General features: G+C 35.2%; 1 long non-coding RNA gene across 1 annotated transcript; it reads left to right on the forward strand.

The window, feature by feature from the left end:
- The first annotated feature begins 6,600 nt into the window (after positions 1 to 6,600).
- LOC127979390 (uncharacterized) lies at positions 6,601 to 19,274 on the forward strand. The gene is made up of 3 exons (XR_008158779.1): positions 6,601 to 15,585; positions 15,687 to 15,764; positions 18,544 to 19,274. It is a non-coding gene; the product is annotated as an uncharacterized LOC127979390 (long non-coding RNA).
- The last annotated feature ends 214 nt before the right edge of the window (positions 19,275 to 19,488 follow it).

Here is a 19,488-nt window from a genome sequence, read left to right on the forward strand (position 1 = left end):
GCGTATGCCGCCCATGTGTGGTTCTTACGCAATGCAGAAGAGGCACTGGCACATTCTGCTTTCACAAATGACGTGCTTGTCGTCTGCTACTGATCAGTAGCTGTATACCACAAACAAATTTAATCCATTGACTTAAGTTCAAAATCCAAACAGTTTTACTGATATGCTTTTTCAGTATTGTGATTTTCTATTGTACAGTAATACAATCTTTCATAGATGTAATCACAATATAAACAATGTATTAATTAAGTTGCTAGAGTGGCAAAACCTTTAAACATAGCCTACAAGCTTTAAGCATTTTAAATGAAAAGTTACCATTGACAGACGCAGTCAAATCTTATGATAGCTTTTGCATTTAAAACTTTATAAGTCATCTTGCTGGTTGTAAAGAATTTAGTTTCTGCTACGTCCATGAGTGCCATCCATTGTCACCTCGTTGGGCACGTTTTCTTGCTGTAAACCTAGCCAAAAAGCCATGTGTTGACTGAATCATGCAGTTGAATTATGCATTTGTGGTGTAATTTCAAAAGTATTGTAAAAATCCATGTACATTTTTACTGCAAATAATGCCCTGTCACTTTCATCCAGCGCATAGGAATGATTTGTATGAGAATGAGCGCTGCAGATGACCGCTCCAAAAACATTGTCGGACCACATCATTGTGCAGTGTGAATGCTCTCACCTGCTAGCATGAGTAAAAATACACACCGCAAACAAAGTGTGTGTAAAATAGGCTTTAACCCCAGTCGGCTCTAGAACTTTCCCTCTAACACACATAGTTATAACATATACATAATAGTAATACATTTTTATAAAAAGAAAAAAACAGGCTTTAAGCTGCAGAAGAAGAGATAACTGGATTGAAATTTTAGAAAACTCTTAGCTACCTGTTGGATTTTGGATACACTGAACAAAAAAACAGTACACTCCTTTCAGAAGCATATTTTGAGGTGTATGCAGCATTTTATTTCCACAGAATTGTGTGAAAATGTCTGTGCTCGGTTTAAATCTTATTCTTCTAATCCATTTTAGAATGTTGATTTTTATTTTGTACAGTTTATACTGGACAAAGCTGCAGTTTTAGTCTGTTTTGTGACTTTAAGTTTTCTTTTTGCTGCAAATCTATGAATTTGCTGATTTTTAAATTCATTTACATCAACTTTATGTAGTCTTGTGGGGTTTCTTTTGTAATTGCTACCAAAAACCATATTTAATATCACTGTCGTTTTTATAGTGGATGGCAGTACACATGCATTTGTTGCAGCCATAAAGCAGTCTGCCCTTATCACTGACTTTTGTACCAGCTCACCAAACTTGCATGCACCCAGAACAGACATTTGGACAAGACAAGCCATTTGCCTAATTAGAAGTCACAGGGTTCCCACAGGTCCATAAAGTCTTAAATTTACTTGTGCAGTTTAAGACATGTTATGACTTTAAATTTGAAATAAGAAAGTCTTAATTATGATTTCAAGAGGTCTTAAATTTGGGACCAGAATTGCGATTACAGCTAAATATGACAATTAAACTTCAAAAGACTTTTTGATTTCATTTAAAATAAGTGCTGTACATTCAAAGTCATTTGCTGCCTGCTTTGTGTAGTGCAGTTACCAGGGAAACATTTAAAGGTCTGCAGTTCCATAAGCGCCTCCTGCAGGCAGAGAATGAATGTGAATTTTCAATATGCCTGTTTCTCTGAAGTTCCTTCCTGCAATACCAGCGTGGTTTCAGGACTGCATTTCGAGGATCCCATAGGTTATTTTTTTAATTTTTTTTTTTTTTGTTTTTGTTTTTTTGTTTGTATCAGCAGCTCATACTATTTTATCGCACTTGCTATTTAATTCTTTATTATTATTTTTAAGGAATTGTGTAGTTTAATTGTATACAATTAATTATTTTCCTTAGCAACTCCTAACCCTAAACATACCCTCTTGAAACATTTTACCTAATTTATATCATTATGTTCTATATATGTTTTGGTTTTACATTGTTTTCTTGTAAGGAAATAATTGAATGTGAATCTACAGTTTATTAGCAACAGCGCAACTTCATGTCTGATGAGTGACCCACTTAAAGTGCAGTAAATGTTATAACAATTGCAATAAAAATAGTTTTTTTTTTGTTTGTTTTTTACTTTAATGTAAAATCATTTGAATACAAATACTAATTTACAACATCCAGCAGCACAGTGAAAGGTTTTGCACAGCTGCAAAAGTGGACATTGCTGACACACCCCCTCTATTCGAACACTCAAGTTCACGCCTGCTCTTACATTGAAAAGAAGTTGGACAGATGGAAAAAAATGAATCGTTTCCATGGACCTGGTCTTTGCATCTTTTGAATCCAGTATCCTCTGTCGGAATAGAATTGGCTAGATAAGAGCTGTCCCAAAAAGTAGGGTCCTAGAACGCAGGAACATAGGGTTGTTTTTTCTGGTTACAATAACCTGGGATTACTCAAAATGTGTATTTTAAAGTTAACCAGTTCACAGGAAGTATAATTTGCTTTTTGGTTTAAAAGAACTTCTTAATAGGAAATTTGAAATGGAATGGAAATTAGAGATTATACCGTACAGAAACTAAAATATACTCGCTAATACACACTATATACACAGTCACACAATACTGATGTTGTTAACATTTTAAGAACAAAGTATAACAATAATAATATGCTCTGTTTGAAGTGATTTATTGAACTGATTTTTACATTTAATCACCATTGTAGCACGATTTATTGTAATGCTTTTCCCCTCAGTTGGTCAGTACAAACATGGCTGACATTTTACTTGTTTAGATGACAATATCAGGTGAAAATTCTTATTTGGGTCTTGAATCAGTGTTTCCAAAGTACAGTATCCACACCGTGGATCACATGGTGACAGACGACCACATTCATAACTGCAGTTGCAGGTTTTCAAACCGAGATTGCAACAAAGAGGAAAAACATGCGGACTGCAGCTTTGATGAGGTTGAGGAAGCTCATTCAGATCCTGTTAACCCTGGAAAAAAATACACCATTTGCCTTTAACTCAGGTGTTAAAAAGCAAATCTGTGATTCACATGTTCACTGAATTGGCATACAGCACTTTGGCTCTTGAGAGACACATTGGAAACTTGAAACTTTAATAGTTATCCTGATTAATGTTTTAGAGATGATTTTGGTGCATATTGCCCTGCCTTAGTTCTTATGCAACAAGTGAAAGTTAATAACCTGTGTAGAATTCACAACACATACAGACACTTTTTTTATCAAGTAGCATGTTATTTAATTTAAAAAAAATTTATAAAAAAAATTAAGTGTTACGATTTTTGTTTGTTTTTCGTTTTTTATATATAAATAGTTAAGATGGTTGTCTCCAATTTAAAAAAAAAAAAAAAAAAATTATAATAATAATGTGTAGTATCCACAGTAATCCAATTTATGGATTGTTATTTGTATTGTCTTATGGATTCATTGTTCTGCAGTTGAAACAAAATGCTAAATACTTTGCTAATTTATTTTTCATTATGCCCAGACAGTGAAATTGAGTTCTTTGCTTTACTCTCTTGGTCTTTGTGATTGAGAGGTGCACCATAGATTAATATTTCTGTAAATAACTTAATCACAACCATAATTTTGCTACTATTATTATATAACTTTTATATAACACTATTGTTATTCTAATATAAAAACATTTTCAGATAATTAACTTAATGTAACATATTTTTGATTTATCTTTTTAATTACATTCTATGTCCGTTACCAATAACAGCCAATTATGGTTCTCCAACGTACCCTTTATACTTTTGGGTTAGTATAATTATAACACATTGCATTTTTATATTAAAGCTTGACTTCTGTATTATATTTGTATTTGACAATTATCCAATACTTGGATTAACAATGCATTTATACCTAGTCATTTATTATTATTATTATTATTAATAACTAAATTAATTTTTTCACCTTGCATGATGTGAAACCTACATTTTGGATTTTACACTTCACTTGTGTTTAAAAGAAATCTTACTACTCCTGCATTGGGTAATTTACAGGTAACTTTACTTTTAGTATTGCCTTGAAGACTACTAATAAAATTGTCTTCTGCATCGTTTTCTTACAACATTTTACGATTTTTGAAAACTTGGTAGCATGATTAAATCAAATTTGTCTTAATTTGAAAGCCATGTGTAATTTTTGAGTATCTTAATTCTTAGAGTACAGTGTTCTTTTTTTCTTATTTAAATCACATGGCTTATTTAAGATAATTTCAACATCAAGTATGGAGCTGGAAAAAAGGTAATTTCACATGCAGATTTTCTCAGATACATTGTGGAAGAAATGTTATTGTTTATTGTGTTGGTTTTCTATGCAATTTTTTTTTTTTCTTAACAGGTTTGGTCGTGACTTCCGAAGTATCGTCAAGTTTGGAACTTTTTTGATTTTAGCCATTTATCCACTGTTCTATTTAGCTTTATATGGCATGCACCAGCTGTCTGATGCATAATGGTCTCAAAATGGCAAAAAAAATTGCTTTTTCAGAATACAAGGCTTTAGTCTGATTGGCTGTCTTTCAATTACCTGGAGTCAGGGGGTTTAGGTTTTGAACAGTCCACCTGAGAAATATTTACAAGTTCTCAATCTTCCGTGAGAACTATAAAGGAAGAATAAGTCCCTGGATTTGCCATAATTTTTAAAGCTTTAATACACTTGGTAGCAAGTAGACGATGCATTAATGATCCTGCCAGTATTACCCCTTTTCCATCAGCATGAACCAGGTGCTAATTCAGAGCCAGTGCAATTGCCAGTTCGGAGTTGGTTTGAATGACAAGCCTTCTAAGAACCGATTTGCCTTTTCATCGGCTAGAGAGCCACCACAGAGCCAGGTCTTATGTCACTGAATCATCATCTGAATAGGTCTCATTTCCCTTAGTAATGCTATTGTGGCAGAGCCAAACACAATGTTTCTTCATTCTGGATGCAACGGCACCAGGCGGACTGATCCGTGTACCACACAGAGTTGCTGCCAGACCATTCCAAAAGCGTAAAGAGCTATCTGCTTTGATGCACCCCGAGCAAGCCTTAACACACTATCAACAGTGGTGGATGTTTTGTTGCTATTGATGTTAATGGTTTTGCGAACCTACATCTGCATTCAGACATCTGCATTCAGACATGGTGAATCTAACAAGCTTATGTATAACTGTTAATATAATAATGTTATAACTGTAAAATATACCATGGTGGGCCACTTCTTGTCACAAACACGTGTAAAGCAACACAGTTTCATCAAGGCACGGTGGCTCTTTCAGCACAGAAGCAAAAGAGAAAAACCATGTACTTTTGTACAATTATGAAACATTGCTGGGTCACAAATTCCCCTTGAATCTCGAACTTCAACAAAAAAAAAAGTGTTTCTCTCGGTGCTGCTACTACTTGCATGGATGCTGAGTATACTTTGGGTCAGTCTTGACAGTACCCGGAAAACTCTGCTGCTGTTTTTCCACCAACCCAAGAGATCCCACTCCTCTTCCATGTCGTGGTTGCGGCTGATGTATTTGTGAACTTCATCAACACTTACTGAGGGGCATGTTGACACCCTCCTCAAACTCTGCTACTACAGTCTTGCTTCTTTTAGTTGCCGGTTCAACAGCTGGCTCACCACCACTGGATAAAGCTAACTATCCGACCCCTGGCATCTTGGTGGATATCCTTTCATTCAGATTGAGACAGCATGCAAAGTTGACAAAAAAATTTTTTTGCAGCCTCTCAATTTAGATTTTGCGATTCAGCCATTCAAGGAGTCTGTCCCCTGGTGTGGAATGGTGTGGTGTGGAATGTCTGAAGTCACAGGCCTGCAGTGGCACTTAAGCAACATATGCCACAAAACTGTTCTTGCGGTGATCACCAGTCCAGATGACCGTGATCATCCCAATATTAATGTCTCCCATAACAACCAATATTTTTTTGACCACTGTCTGATGTTTTGATGGGTATAAATAGGTAGGTAATCCCCCATGTTTATTAGGTCTTGCTCTGGGTCGATAAAACCTTTTACCGCAACAGTATGAAATGGACTGATATTGCGCCAACAAAACTTCAAATTTTTCTGTGAAATTGGATTTTACTGAAGCTGACACAGACTTAGCTGGTGGAGCTGAAAACTGATGTCTTGTTTGTAGCTACTAGTGGACAGACCTGCTGTTGAGCGAGTGCATCCAAGGTCAGTGTATCACTGTAAAGATGAACCTGTCTTCTTACTGTCGTAAGCCAAATCACTTTTGCAAGCCCTACACTGCACTGCACAGAGCCGCTGAGCTCTTTATTGCTTGTAAGGACAAGTTTATATTTCCCCTATAGTGCAGCTTTTCCTGCATCGTTTGGCATCATCATAAGTTTCCCCTCAATAAATTTTTGTTTTATTGCACTCATCTTGTCTGCTGTGTTGTGAGAGGAAAAAGCATGTCAAAGCAGATCGGGAACATTTGTGCTAAAGGTATATAAAAGTAAAAAAAAAAAAAACATTATTATATATATATATATATATATATATATATATATATATATATATATATATATATATATATATATATATATATATATATAATAATCAGATGGCTATTTACTTCTGAACACAGAACTGTACTTAACTGAAAGATATGCGTGATAATCGCAGATTCTGCCTAATCGCAATTTATCGACTTTGAAATTTAATTTCGATTAATCGTGCAGCCTAACTATCAGTTAAACATTACCTTGAACACAACCCGAAGCCCGAGAGTTTTTCTGGACTCTTCAGGCTCATGTCAGGTAGCAGAGTTTTAAAGCCAAGCCGACGGACGGCCCGATTCAGAATGTTGATTGGCTGTTAATCTGCTGATCAGTTATTGAATGAGAGCATGAGGAGAAACACTAGGTGTTCACATTGACACTTTTTGCTTCCATTGGATTGAATACATTCTGCTGACGAATCAGAACGTAGTGTTTACATGAACGCTGAATAAAGTGATCGGGTTGATGTGCGCGTTTAAATGTTACAAGCTTCTGGTCGGATTTACTCTTGACATAAGCACACTGCATGAATACACAGAGTTTCCCGCTGCTGTTGAATACTGTTTTAAAAAGCACACGTGATATTTATCTACTTTAGGACCTAATAAGGCGATGACCAGCACATGAACTGTTGTGCTGCTTAACTTTACTTAAAATAAAATAAAAAAAGGTGTAAAAGTGCCCTTTCTTGCACACAAAACTAGTCGTCTGTTGATGAGTCTTAAACAAGGACTGGGGGGACGTGATCCTGTTCCACTTCACATACGTTGAGTGAAAGGGGAGTTTTATAATGACAGGACACTTCTTTATGACACTTTAGTCACCAGGAAGAACAACTTGTTGCGCACGTCATACGTCATTACGCTATGTCTACATCACTTTCCCGTGTCCGTTTTCAATCCGATCAAGTGTTTACATGTCCTCTCGCTCAGATTATAAAAGGGATTATCCACCCCTTACAATCTGATCAAAATTTTAGTCGGATCTGGCCAATTCAATCCGATTGACGTGTTTACATGTGACTTTTTTTATTCTGATTGTGCTTCTAGTCTTTGGATTGGATTACTAGTGTCCGTGTAAACGCACCTACTGAATTGCTGAAACCAAGCAAATGACGAAGTCAAGAGGGACCACAAAGAAATGGGATGTCATATTAAAAAATAAAAATGTTATTGTAATTAATCACTTACCTTTATGTCATTCCAAACCCTTAAATGCTTCATTCATCTTCGGAACACAATTTAAGATATTTTGGATGTAAACCGTTAGCTTTGTTACTGTCCCATTAACTGCCAAGTAAATTACACTGTCAAGGTCTCAAAGTATCATCAGAATAGTCCATCTGCCATCAGTGGTTCAACCATTGTTATGAAGCGACAAAAATGCTTTTTATACACAAAGAAAACAAAACTAACAACTTTATTCAACAATTTGTCTCTTCTGTCTCAGCCATGCCATGAGGATATGTCTTCGATGTGTATTTATGCTTTGATTTTAAAGAAAACTGCTAAATATCATATAATTTTGATGCTATATCGCCCACCCCTACTAGCTTTACGAAAGTATTGTAATTTCTCAACTGTGGTATAAAGCTAAAATAATACACCTTTAAATTATTCATTATCATTTATTTTACAGTGACATTTTTACAATGCCGTTGTAATTATAATTATATTCTAATTTGTTTAGCTTCCTGAAACACCAGTATCAATGTTATTTAGACTGAGACAGTATATCACAAATAAAAAGAGGGTTGAATCCCCTTTAACATGTTAACCAACACCAGGATGCCAGCGCACTGAAACAGATTGTTTGCACATCAACAGTTACGAATAGATTAAATGAAAAGGGCATTTTTGACAAACTATATATAATTCTCAAGGTCTAGGCCTCAAGCATCGATGATAGATCACTGTTTTTACAATGAAAAACGTATCTGCTAAATTTATGTAAGCCGTGCACATCAAAACATCCAAAATAAAAACGCAGTAGATACCAGTTTCATCGTATTAAGTCACAAACGTATCCACTGCTGTGTGCAGTTAAACAGGTTTAAGTTCCGGTACGTCTTTTTTCTTATGTTTTCTTGGTTAAGAAACATGGGTTGTAGTTCTTAATTGTGAACGCTCAAAATGCAGCACAATAATGCAAAATGTAATCACCAACTAGCCACCCCCAATTTTTTATTTATATAGATGTATATCACAATAATATTGTATCGTGAGATTTTGACATTGTTATATCTTTAGTGTTTAGACAAAGATAGGGGGCCTGTTTACAATTAACAGGAGGCTAGGAAGTAAATGGGAATTATAATCTGATTATTTGTATATTTTTCCTGTCTTAACACCTTTTTCAAGTTTTTCAAGCTTTGAATGAATGCATGGGATAAGTGTTCTCATTCCCACCTAAAGCTCTTGTAGCTAGTTGCCTGGATATTAGCAGGAAGGAAGAGAAAGATAAATTATCAGACTCAATTTTCAAGAACACCACACCAACTCCAGGCTTGGTAAGTGCACATCGCATGATTACTTTACAGTTTGCCAAGTCCTGCAAGAAAACCATTTTAATTGTGTCTGTTTGATAGTGTTGGGGGAATGGGGGTTTGTCTTTTTTCTTTTTTTTTCTCTACAGCTTACTGCCATAGTTATAAACATTTCAATCCAGATCCACATTTGGAAAAGAGGAATCATGAAAAAAAAAAAAGAAATATATATATAGGTCACTCAATGAAAATTGCTTGCTCTCATGTCATTCCAAACCTGCATATTTTTTAATCTATACAAAAATAAAGTTGTTGGCTTTTTTTTTTAAGCAAAGTAAAAAAGCTTCATACGAATCTGTGTGAAATAAAAATTTCAGTTCAAAACAAGTGGCCCATTGTCTATTGTGACTATAGCCAAGGCCAAAGGTTTTGAGAATGACAAATTTTAATTTTCACAAAGTCTGCTGCTTCAGTGTTTTTATATCAGTTTGTCAGATGTTACTATGTTATGCTTGAGTATAATTGCAAGAATTTTGTAAGTGTTTAAGGCTCTTATTGACAATCACGTTAAGTTTATGTAAAGACTCATTATTTGCAGTGTTGACCCTTCTTTTTCAAGACCTCTGCAGTTCATCCTGACATGCTGTCAATCAACTTGTGGGCCACATCCTGACTGATGGCAGCCCATTCTTAAATAATCAATTCTCTGAGTTTGTCTGAATTTGTGGGTTTTTGTTTGTCCACCCGTCTCTTGAGGATTGACCACAAGTTCACAATGGAATTAAGGTCTTGGGAGCTGCCTGTCCATGAACCCACAATTTTGAAGTTTTTTGTTTTGTTTGTCCCCGAGCCGCTTAGTTATCACTTAGTTATCACCTAATGGCAAGGTGATCCAACATGCTGGAAAAGGCATTAATAATCACCTAACTGTTCTTGGGTGGTTGGCAAAAGTTCCTCTCCAAGGATGTTTTTATACCATTCTTTATTCATGGCTGTGTTCTCATTTTGAGAGAGCCCCACTCCCTTGGCTAAGAACCATAGTTAACAGAGGAAAAACAATGATTTCAAGCACCATCCTCCTTTTAAAGCATCCAGTCTGTTAATCTAACTCAATCAGCATGACAGCCTTGCCCTCGTCAACACACTCACCTGTTAACGAGAGAATCACTGACATGATGTCAGCTGGTCCATTTGTGGCAGAGCAGTGGAAATGATTTGGGATTAAGTTGTAACAGTCTTCATCCTGCTACTAGTTGAGTTCAGCTGCAGTTTTTGCTTTTTTTTTTCAGAAATCATTGTAATATGTTGATTTGGTGCTCAGTACTAAATAATTAAATAAACCTTTTCCAAAGTAAAATAAATCACTTTTTGAAAACTTGCCTAATGGAGATCGTAATGTTTTTTTTCTTCTCAGGCTTCTTTGAAAAACCAAAAGTTAAAAATAACCTTTATTTGAAATACAAAACTTTGGTAACATTGTTTTTGTAACATCTTCAGTTTGATTAATTTATTGCATCCATTAATAAATGTTCATTTATTTATTTCTTTAAAAAAAAAACAATCTTTTGAATGGTAGTGTATCTAAAGTAGTCAAATTCAATGAGAGATGACGAAGTTGACATAGAAATGAAGTTTCGATAGTCCGTTCAGAGTTTCCTAAAAATGGTCACATTCAGGTGGCTCAAAAAAAAGTGTGAAATTTCAAATAGCAATGGGAAATGTGACTGCACCTTTAGTCACATGGGTTTGGAGCAACACAAGGGTTAGTAAATGTCATACATTTTTTGGTAAATATTTTTATTAATTCCCTGCTTAGAGCCATTGGAATAATTTTTATACAGTGAAAAATTTAAGTCACAAAGTTAATAAAGTAAAGGTGCTGTAGGAGATCTTGGAAAATGCTAACTTTAGTCTGATAGCACTGAAAGTCCCACCCTCCCTCCAATCGCCGTCCAAAGCCACGCCCCCTGAAGGCATATACACACACAGATTAGATGACCAGAGACAAAATTACTACAATGCATCATGTTATACACTGGTGAGAAAACTTCATTATACAGTTAGTAAGAGTACTACAATACCAGGTAGGAAGATCAGGTTGTTGATGCTTACCTGCCTTTTTCACTCTGTCTGCATAGCGTATGTGATTGTGCTGATGACGTATCCTGTCTGCGTGAACCGAGTATGCAAATACATGTTTACCGGCAGGTAGGAAAGTCAATTGAAAAACTTGGAATGAGAATTTTGATTGGACGAACATTTCTTGGTCTTACACCTTCCACCAAATATATAAATACTTTTAAACCACTTAACCACTTAGAAAGTCTTTTTTTTTTTTTTTTTTTACTGCACCTTTAATAAAGTTCAGTTAAATTAAGTTAAAAAAATAATAATAATAACATTCCTTTTAATTAGAACATCTTAATTCATTTCTGGAATTTGTATAGACTAGTATGAATTTATACAGAATATATCACATAACATTTGCCAAATTGTTGACATCACCCTGCATGTAGTTAGCACTGTATACACTGGGACCATACATTTCCATATGCTATTGACCGTGTGACCATATGGTAAAGAGTGTTTTTCCTCTTGGCAGAATACAGTGGAAACTTGCCTTTTCAGGCTCCTGAGATTTAGCAAGTGTGACAAGAGCTTGTCTCTGTCTGTACTGTGTATTGAGTGAATGGTGGTGCTATAGCTGAGCATTAGGGCCCAGTGTCCAGCTTACCCACAGACTCCAGCAGTTGATAACATTGAGGATTAGTTCTACAGATCAGTGGACAGTTGAGCCTGGACTTAATTGCATCAAGAGGTATGCTTGCATAACACCGGAAAAGGTAAGTGATCTTGTCTTTTGTTCCATGCAAATAAAGTACTACTTTCATCAGCCGTGTTGAAATACTACCAGGGTTCTGGCGTTACACTCCTGAAAATGGATTCACGGTGCAGAAATTGTTTTTGTAAGCAGTATTTCAAATGTATTTGGTACTTTGGCTCCCTCTGTGTATTTCAGCTGCTCTGTAATGTGTTCCACTCAGCAGCAGCATCACTTCTTCATGTATTTAAGCAGTGTGCAGTAATAGAATTTAAGGACCTCATTAAGTGGGGTGGTGGCGTTCTATTGACTTCATGTACTGCTTGGGCAGGAAAAAATTGGTTTGTTTATGGGGAAGGCTATGGTTCTAAGAACTTAAATCTGGATAGAAATATTCAGAAAATGCTTTTATTTTTAGTCCACTTTTGATTCAAGTTAAACAGCACTTGGATTTCATGGTTACAGTGTGGGGCTTGCTACATTTTTTTTTTGTTTCCAAAATATCCCTTTTGCCTAATTTAAGCTGAAGCAGCTACATTTTTGACAATTGCTGCTCCAGTTTCTTATACATACAAAAACTACAAAAAGTTTGGTGTGGTAAAGATGTGTTTTTGAAACGTCATGTGCTTACCGAAGAGAGTGATGATTCTATGAAAATGGTATTACTGTGAAATTAGTCCAATTACATTTTTTTCAGTTTTACTATACTTTAAAATGTATTTCACTGCTGAATTGTCAGCAGTCATTTCTCCAGGCTTCAGGGTCACGTGATCCTTCAGAAATCATTCTATGATGTTGATTTGATGCTCAATAAATATTTCTTAATCTTATACTTTTTTGTTTTTGAAAGTCCGCTCAAATAACGCTGAGGATATTTCTATGCAGTATACTTGCTCTTATTAGAGTAGCGCTACTGTGATGTAGCATGGTGTACAGCTGTACTGGGCAACACTGGTTAAATGATGCTACCTTCACTGATGCTCTGCTCATATGCTCTAATAATAATAGTTTTGTAGGACTATACATTTATTTGTATAATTGGTCCAAAAAAACTATTTATATCTGATTATTTTACATAGAACTGAATATATTTAATATTAATAGTATTATATTTAAAAGTTTGGATATTTAATATTAAGGTAACATTTTTCAGTAAGGCTCCATTAGTTCATGTAAGATAATGTTTTAATTAACATGAACCATGAACAATACATTAATTACAGTATTCTTAATGTTAATAAATTTAGAACAGAATACAGTAGTAGAATACAGTTGTTCACTGTTAGTTCATGTTTATTCAGACTGCATTAACTGTGAACAAGTTGAAATTAACATAAACTAAGATTAATAAATGCTGAAGTACTATTGTTCATTCTTAGTTTAAGAGTAGTTAACTTATTAACCTTATTGTAAAATTACCAATATTAATATATATTCTGTCCAGTTTTGTTACTTTCAGTAAAGTCATTTTTTTTTCAATATGATTTAAAATGTAGTTTTAATTTAAATGTAATTTAAAAAGTCTTACAAAATTACTTTATATTATTTAATAAATTATAATCATTGCAAAGCATTTTCGTTTTTAGCCAAGCAATCCAGAATTTTCATTTTTGTGCATCCCTGTAAGACTATATGTTATTATTTCATTTAATTTAAATTGAACAATAATTTGCTTTCAAATGTTCCAATTGCTGAAGGGCCTGCACAACTTTTAAGTACAAGTTCAAGTAGCATTGTTCAAAATACCTGGAGTAGCACAGCACTGAATACCTGTTTACATTTAAGGTGGACTACAATAGACTATAATACAAATAGTTGAGTTTTCCAGGAGCATACAACATATTGACAGGTTTTCATGAAAGTGTTGGTCAGTTTGTCTGCTGGACAATCACTTTTTTCACTGCAGCAATAAAACTGAAGTGAGATAAACTGAGAAATGTTTATTTTTAGTTGAAACAGTTGTTGCCAAAGTTTTCCTCCGGGGACATTAACTTGAAGTTGGAAAAGGGTAATAAATTGCAATATCGCAGAACATCGCAATATATTTAAAATCACAATAATATCGTATTGTGAGGCCTCTGGTGATTCCCACCTCTACTGTACTGTAAGGTTAGGTTTAGTGTTTGTTGCTTCTAATTATTCATAATTTACTGTAATATAGTTAAGTACATTGCAACCAGGTCACCTTTAAATAGTTCTCTTTTTTCTTTTTTTTTTCTGAGAATTAAGTTCAAAAGAACAGCATTTATTTAAATAATGTTTTTTATAGCAATCTAAAAATGTTATCTTTTTATCATATTTATTTGTCAGCATTTGCCAGTTACCCCAGTGGTGCTCTCTGAGTAGGGCTGCACAAACAATCGCATGTTGTTTGTCTGTGATAATGAATGATAGATAGCGTAGCTTGTCAGTAAACTACAGCTTTGTGTAGTAAATGCTGCTCCATCTGAAAGCACGTCATGGAGATTTACTACTAATCACATGTGAGAAGCACATGACAGTTGCATGTGATTTATCTTGCAGCCCTAATTTTGAGTTATGTTCATATTACACACAATTTCCATTCATTCCATTCAAAAAAGTGCTTTTTGCAAATGTCAAGCATATAAGACCCTCAAGACTCTTGAGTGCTTGTCTATCAACTGTTGTAGTCTTTTAGCAAACTCCTATATTGGATAGCCTTTACTTTTTGTTGTCTTGATGTTGAAAAATGTGTTTAAGGCAGTGTAAATAGTTCTTTCTCTCTCCTTTTCTCAATTCTCAACCCTGGCAGTCTTAAATAGTCTGTTTGCTTCATAACTACATGGATATCACAGTTATACTGCCTCCAGACTTTACAAACCTCCCTATGTGGACTGGGTGGAAAATACTCGGGGTAATGAAACGGTGCTTTTAAAGTTTTCTCCCCAATCTGCTTTGATCCTTTATTCTTCACAAATATTGCACTCATGACAGTGACCTGTTCTCTAGCACTGTATCGCAGCCATGTTACTGAACAGCCTGTAGTAAGGGTGCCCTAAATTCACTGTGTATTCCTGCTCCTCCTGTGGATGATCGGGGTGCTTCTGTAAAACATGTTTATAGTGCTGGATCAGCATTCTGTGGGGGTGTGTGTTTGTTTATCTGCACTGTGATCCATTCACCTTGGCCCCAGTCTGTCACTTTGATAATCCTAGTATGGGCCTTGAGTTTCTACCTCTATGGAGTGTGATGCCAGAACTAACTTTGTGACCTAGTGGCTGCCTCAGAGAGGCAGATCTTTAACACATCTGTAAGAAATTTGGGATTGTGTTTGAGGTGTTGTCTGTATGGAGTTCACATGTCATTGACTTTGTCAGTTAGTGAGCTGTACAGCAACTGTAAACATGTTCTTGCATGAGATGAAGAAATATTTGCTCTTCACCTGTATATTCAAAAACAAAGTGACTTAGTTTTAACTTCAATATGCCTAACCATTTATTTCACCATTATGTGCTTGAGTAGTTGCCATAATAGGGTTTTTATTTTTTGAAAGAACTTTATTTATTTTCAAAAAGTACTGCTGAAACTTTTACCCAATATTTTCAGATCTTATATGCAGTATTAAGTATTATTAATGATAACAGTCTGCTGTAAGTCAGTCATATAAAGCAGTTAACATAGGACTGTGTATAATGGATTATTTCTGTATCCTCATTGCCTTTCTCTTACTGCAGGGGCCTCGGGTGATTGATGGAGGTTAAGCAGCATCATCAACTTTGAAATATGGGTAAGCATGCACCAACCACTTTACAATGAAAAGCAAATGATGATACTGTATGTGTATGTGTGATGGAGTAGAACTTTTTGTTTTGTTTTGTTTTTTTTTAGATCAACCGAGAAACCTGTTCTCAGCAACTGAGCAATATGGGCACGGAATTTTCCTGTGCTCTGGACAATAATGTGGAGGTCTGTGTCATTCTTCTATAATAAATTATGACACTGAATTATTATTTCAGTGTGAGACTATGTATATTATAGTATAGTCTGAACTTGCATAAAACTCCAAAGAGAGAGAAAATGTTTTATCACATCATATGACCCCTTTAATAATGCATGCATGCTGATTAACTTTTATCATAGTTTATAGTTATATTAAAATGAAAGTGGTTAACTTTCAACCCATTCGTTTTCATCAGTAGTACTATTTGTGATCTGAACGGGAGATCCACTTTTACAATGTTATAAGCTGGGCTTCGGATGCTTTCACTTTAGAAGTCGCAATCTTTCACATTTTACAAGAAAAGATCATTGTCTGTTTTGCTTGCATATGTCTAGACACCTTTCACTTTTTAAGACTAAAACAAAATATGGTTCATTGTTAATTCTTAATTAAATAAGACAACAACAATAAAGCAATAGGATACAATAACAGACTAGCTTACAAAACGTTTATTAACAAAAATGAGTGAGATGAAGCATGGCAAACACCACATGCTATATTATATACCGACTAATAAATTACAGAAAGTTTAGCAAACACTGAGAAATCAAATCAAAAAATGAATAAAAGAGAGCCTCCATACCGTAACTTGAGGTAAACGGCAAACATACACTTTTCAAAATAAAAACAAAAAGAAAAGTAAAAACTAAACTTGCTGACATTGCTTGTATTTTTTTTATTTTTTTATAAGAAAAACAATATGTTCACCGTCTCTGGTTTAAGAAGCGTTCTTTTACTTTACTTTAGCTTGAAAACAATCCATCGTTTCCTCAGTATTCATGTCATTTTTACTTCATGCACCTCTGTGCTCCTGCTGACATGCCAAGTATAAACTAAGCTCTAAGGGCTGGCTAGTCAAATGAGTAGCGTTTCGTTATGTTATCAATTTTGTTTGCCATTTGATGTTTCTCATATGCAACAGAATAGGCAGAGCTTATGTAGCTTTGTTGAACAACGCGGTGGTTACACCAGTGCAACCGCACACAAAATGTAGTCGCACAGGCAGAAAAAATTATCATAGTCTGGATATGTATATTATTAGGGCTGGGCAAGTTAACGCGTTAACGCATTAATTAACGGCGACATTTATTGTATCGCGTATTGACATTATTATTAATATTATTTTGAAAGTCTGTTGCTCACTGGCTCTGAATTCATAAACAGACAAACCATGGTTCACAGGAAGGGTGGGATGTTGATCAGTACTGGAATGAGCGTCATCGCGCATCTCAACCAATGAGAGCATTTGGGGAGTTATGCAAGAAACGACATCAAAGATGCAAGATGAGAAACATCAGATGCAAGTTTTTCAAACCTATGAAAAGAATGAAAGGAAATAGTAAAGATAAAAGGAAGCAAGTACCAAATACATGTTTAAAATACAGCTGCTGCCGATGTTGTGAATTTAAAAGGTACCCAATAAATGAAATACCACAGGAACATAACAATAGAAAACCTTGTCTTTATCCAATCATGACACCAAATAAAATAATCCAAAAGTGTAATTTATCCAGATTAATAAAATAAATGAGCACTTATAAAATAAAGTAACAAACTGACTCCAATATTTTTTTTTCCACATCATGCTAAAGTTTTCAGACTATGAGCCATTCACACTTAAAGGACTGATTATAGAAATGGTAAGGTTCTTTTGAATTGCAAACTAGACTGAACTGCTTCTAATCATTATTCTTTTGTCTATAATCTGACCATCAGTACCTGTCTCACACCTAGAAACACCACCATTTCATCATTGTGTTTGGGGCAGGGGTGGAGAACGTTGATCCTGGAGGGCCTGTGTCCCTGCAGAGTTTAGCTCCAACCCTGAAAAAAAAGCCTACCTGTATCAGGTGTGTTTGATTAGGGTTGGAGCTAAACTCTGCAGGGACACAGTCCCGCCGGGATCAACGTTCCCCAACCCTGATTTAGGGGATACACCCAAGTGTTGTGAGTCATGTTTACATTCATCTACACCCCTCCTCTAGCAGCACAGGAGTGTTGGAAAGTTTATCAGTATACCATCACTCAGCCTTTTCACTTTTCACATTAACTTTGTTTGAAGTGTATCGGGGCCTTAAGACCGCAGCATCACTCATGAGCAGCAAGATGCATGAGTTCAGGGCGATTCTAGCCGAACATGCACGCCTGTGCTGGCATTTGTGTGAAACAGAAGCAGTTTAATGTTTAGAAAGCACCCGATAAGAGTTTGATGGAAAACAATGCATCGTTTTTTTTTTTTGTTGTTGTTGTTGTTTTTGCAGTTTTTCCAAGGCTTTTTATTTGAAGTACTTTTTTTTTTATATAAAAATATAATTCAAATTCTAGAATTCTATAGAATTATACACTATTTGCTTAAAGTTGTCTTGTGTTTGATGTGAAATAAATAGTTTAAGATTGTTTTAAGTTTGTACATAAAAAAATGATTGATTCATCAACTCGTTCATCACAAGACTTGGCACAGCAAGGGACTTCTCACCGGTAATTCCTAATGGTTTTAGAGGACAATTACTCCTCATCCCCCCCTTTCGTTTCAAAGAATAGTACAACGATGAATGCGATAAGTATAAAAACCTTGTCCGTTCCGGAAGGTGCGCGTGCAGTCACCGGAGGCTTGCTAATGTTAATTTCTACTAATTGAAAAGATTGTGTGATTTGTTATGCAACCAGATTACTCATTTTGACCTTTTTTTTTTTTCCTCCTTCCTTCTCTTCTTCCTTTCCACTCTCTCTGTTTGTCCCATATAGTCCTGTTGGAGTGTGCCGTGGCAGCTTGGGAAATCACGCTGGATGCAACATGTTTATATCCAGTTTTTAAATAAACTACATAAAGATCCCTATGTCTGGTTTTGGGGAAAAAAAATTAGATGAAACCATTGTATTTTACTTGGTACTGCAAAACCTTGACCATGTAGCTGACTTTGTTTTAGAGTTTCTAAATAATAATTTAATCACTTGGAATGGCACAGTATTTAATGTCTATTCATTAAACTTGCTGGAAAAACTTGATAGAGGTTTAAGAGTTTGTTCTGTAGGTTTACAAACGCAGACAGACCTCTGTAACCCAGTAGCACCCAGGCTGCTGTCCAGTATCAATTAAGGTCAAGGTGCTATGTTTCTCTTGTTTTATCACTGTTGTGTCCTATTGGCTGACAGCTACTTCTGGAAATCGTTCAAAAAGGAAAATAAACCTGCAGTCTGAGAAGTGTGGTGCAGTAAATGTGGGTTAGGGTTTTCTTGGCCAGTGTTTTTAATAAATGCACTTAAAGAGGATTTTCACAGGGATTGTTAAGTGTTATTGACAATGAAATATTACACTTGTGTAATTTACGACTGATAAATTTGATGATTTGCAAACATGTCTGTTTCCAGAAAAAGTTAGAAGTTTCATGTGATTTTCTCATTGAATTAAGAGATTCTGAAGAAGAAAAAATGTATCCTATAATCTTTATTAATAAATTTTAGTGTTTTATAGTTTATTTTAAATTGTTCTTTAGAAATTACATATTTCACACAACACACAATTTGTTTGCCAGCATTGGGATTTATTGAGTTGATGGTGATTTAATGATGACCCTGGCATCAGATAAACCCATGTTCCAAGACATCTCAGAAATGCTCAAGTCTTTCTGTTTGCTGTAAACTGACAACAGAATCAGGGAAAGGGAGACAGGGAGGGAGAATTTGGTGGTG

This window comes from Carassius gibelio, chromosome B19 (genome assembly GCF_023724105.1).
Source record: "Carassius gibelio isolate Cgi1373 ecotype wild population from Czech Republic chromosome B19, carGib1.2-hapl.c, whole genome shotgun sequence".
Classification (NCBI taxonomy): Eukaryota; Metazoa; Chordata; class Actinopteri; order Cypriniformes; family Cyprinidae; genus Carassius; species Carassius gibelio.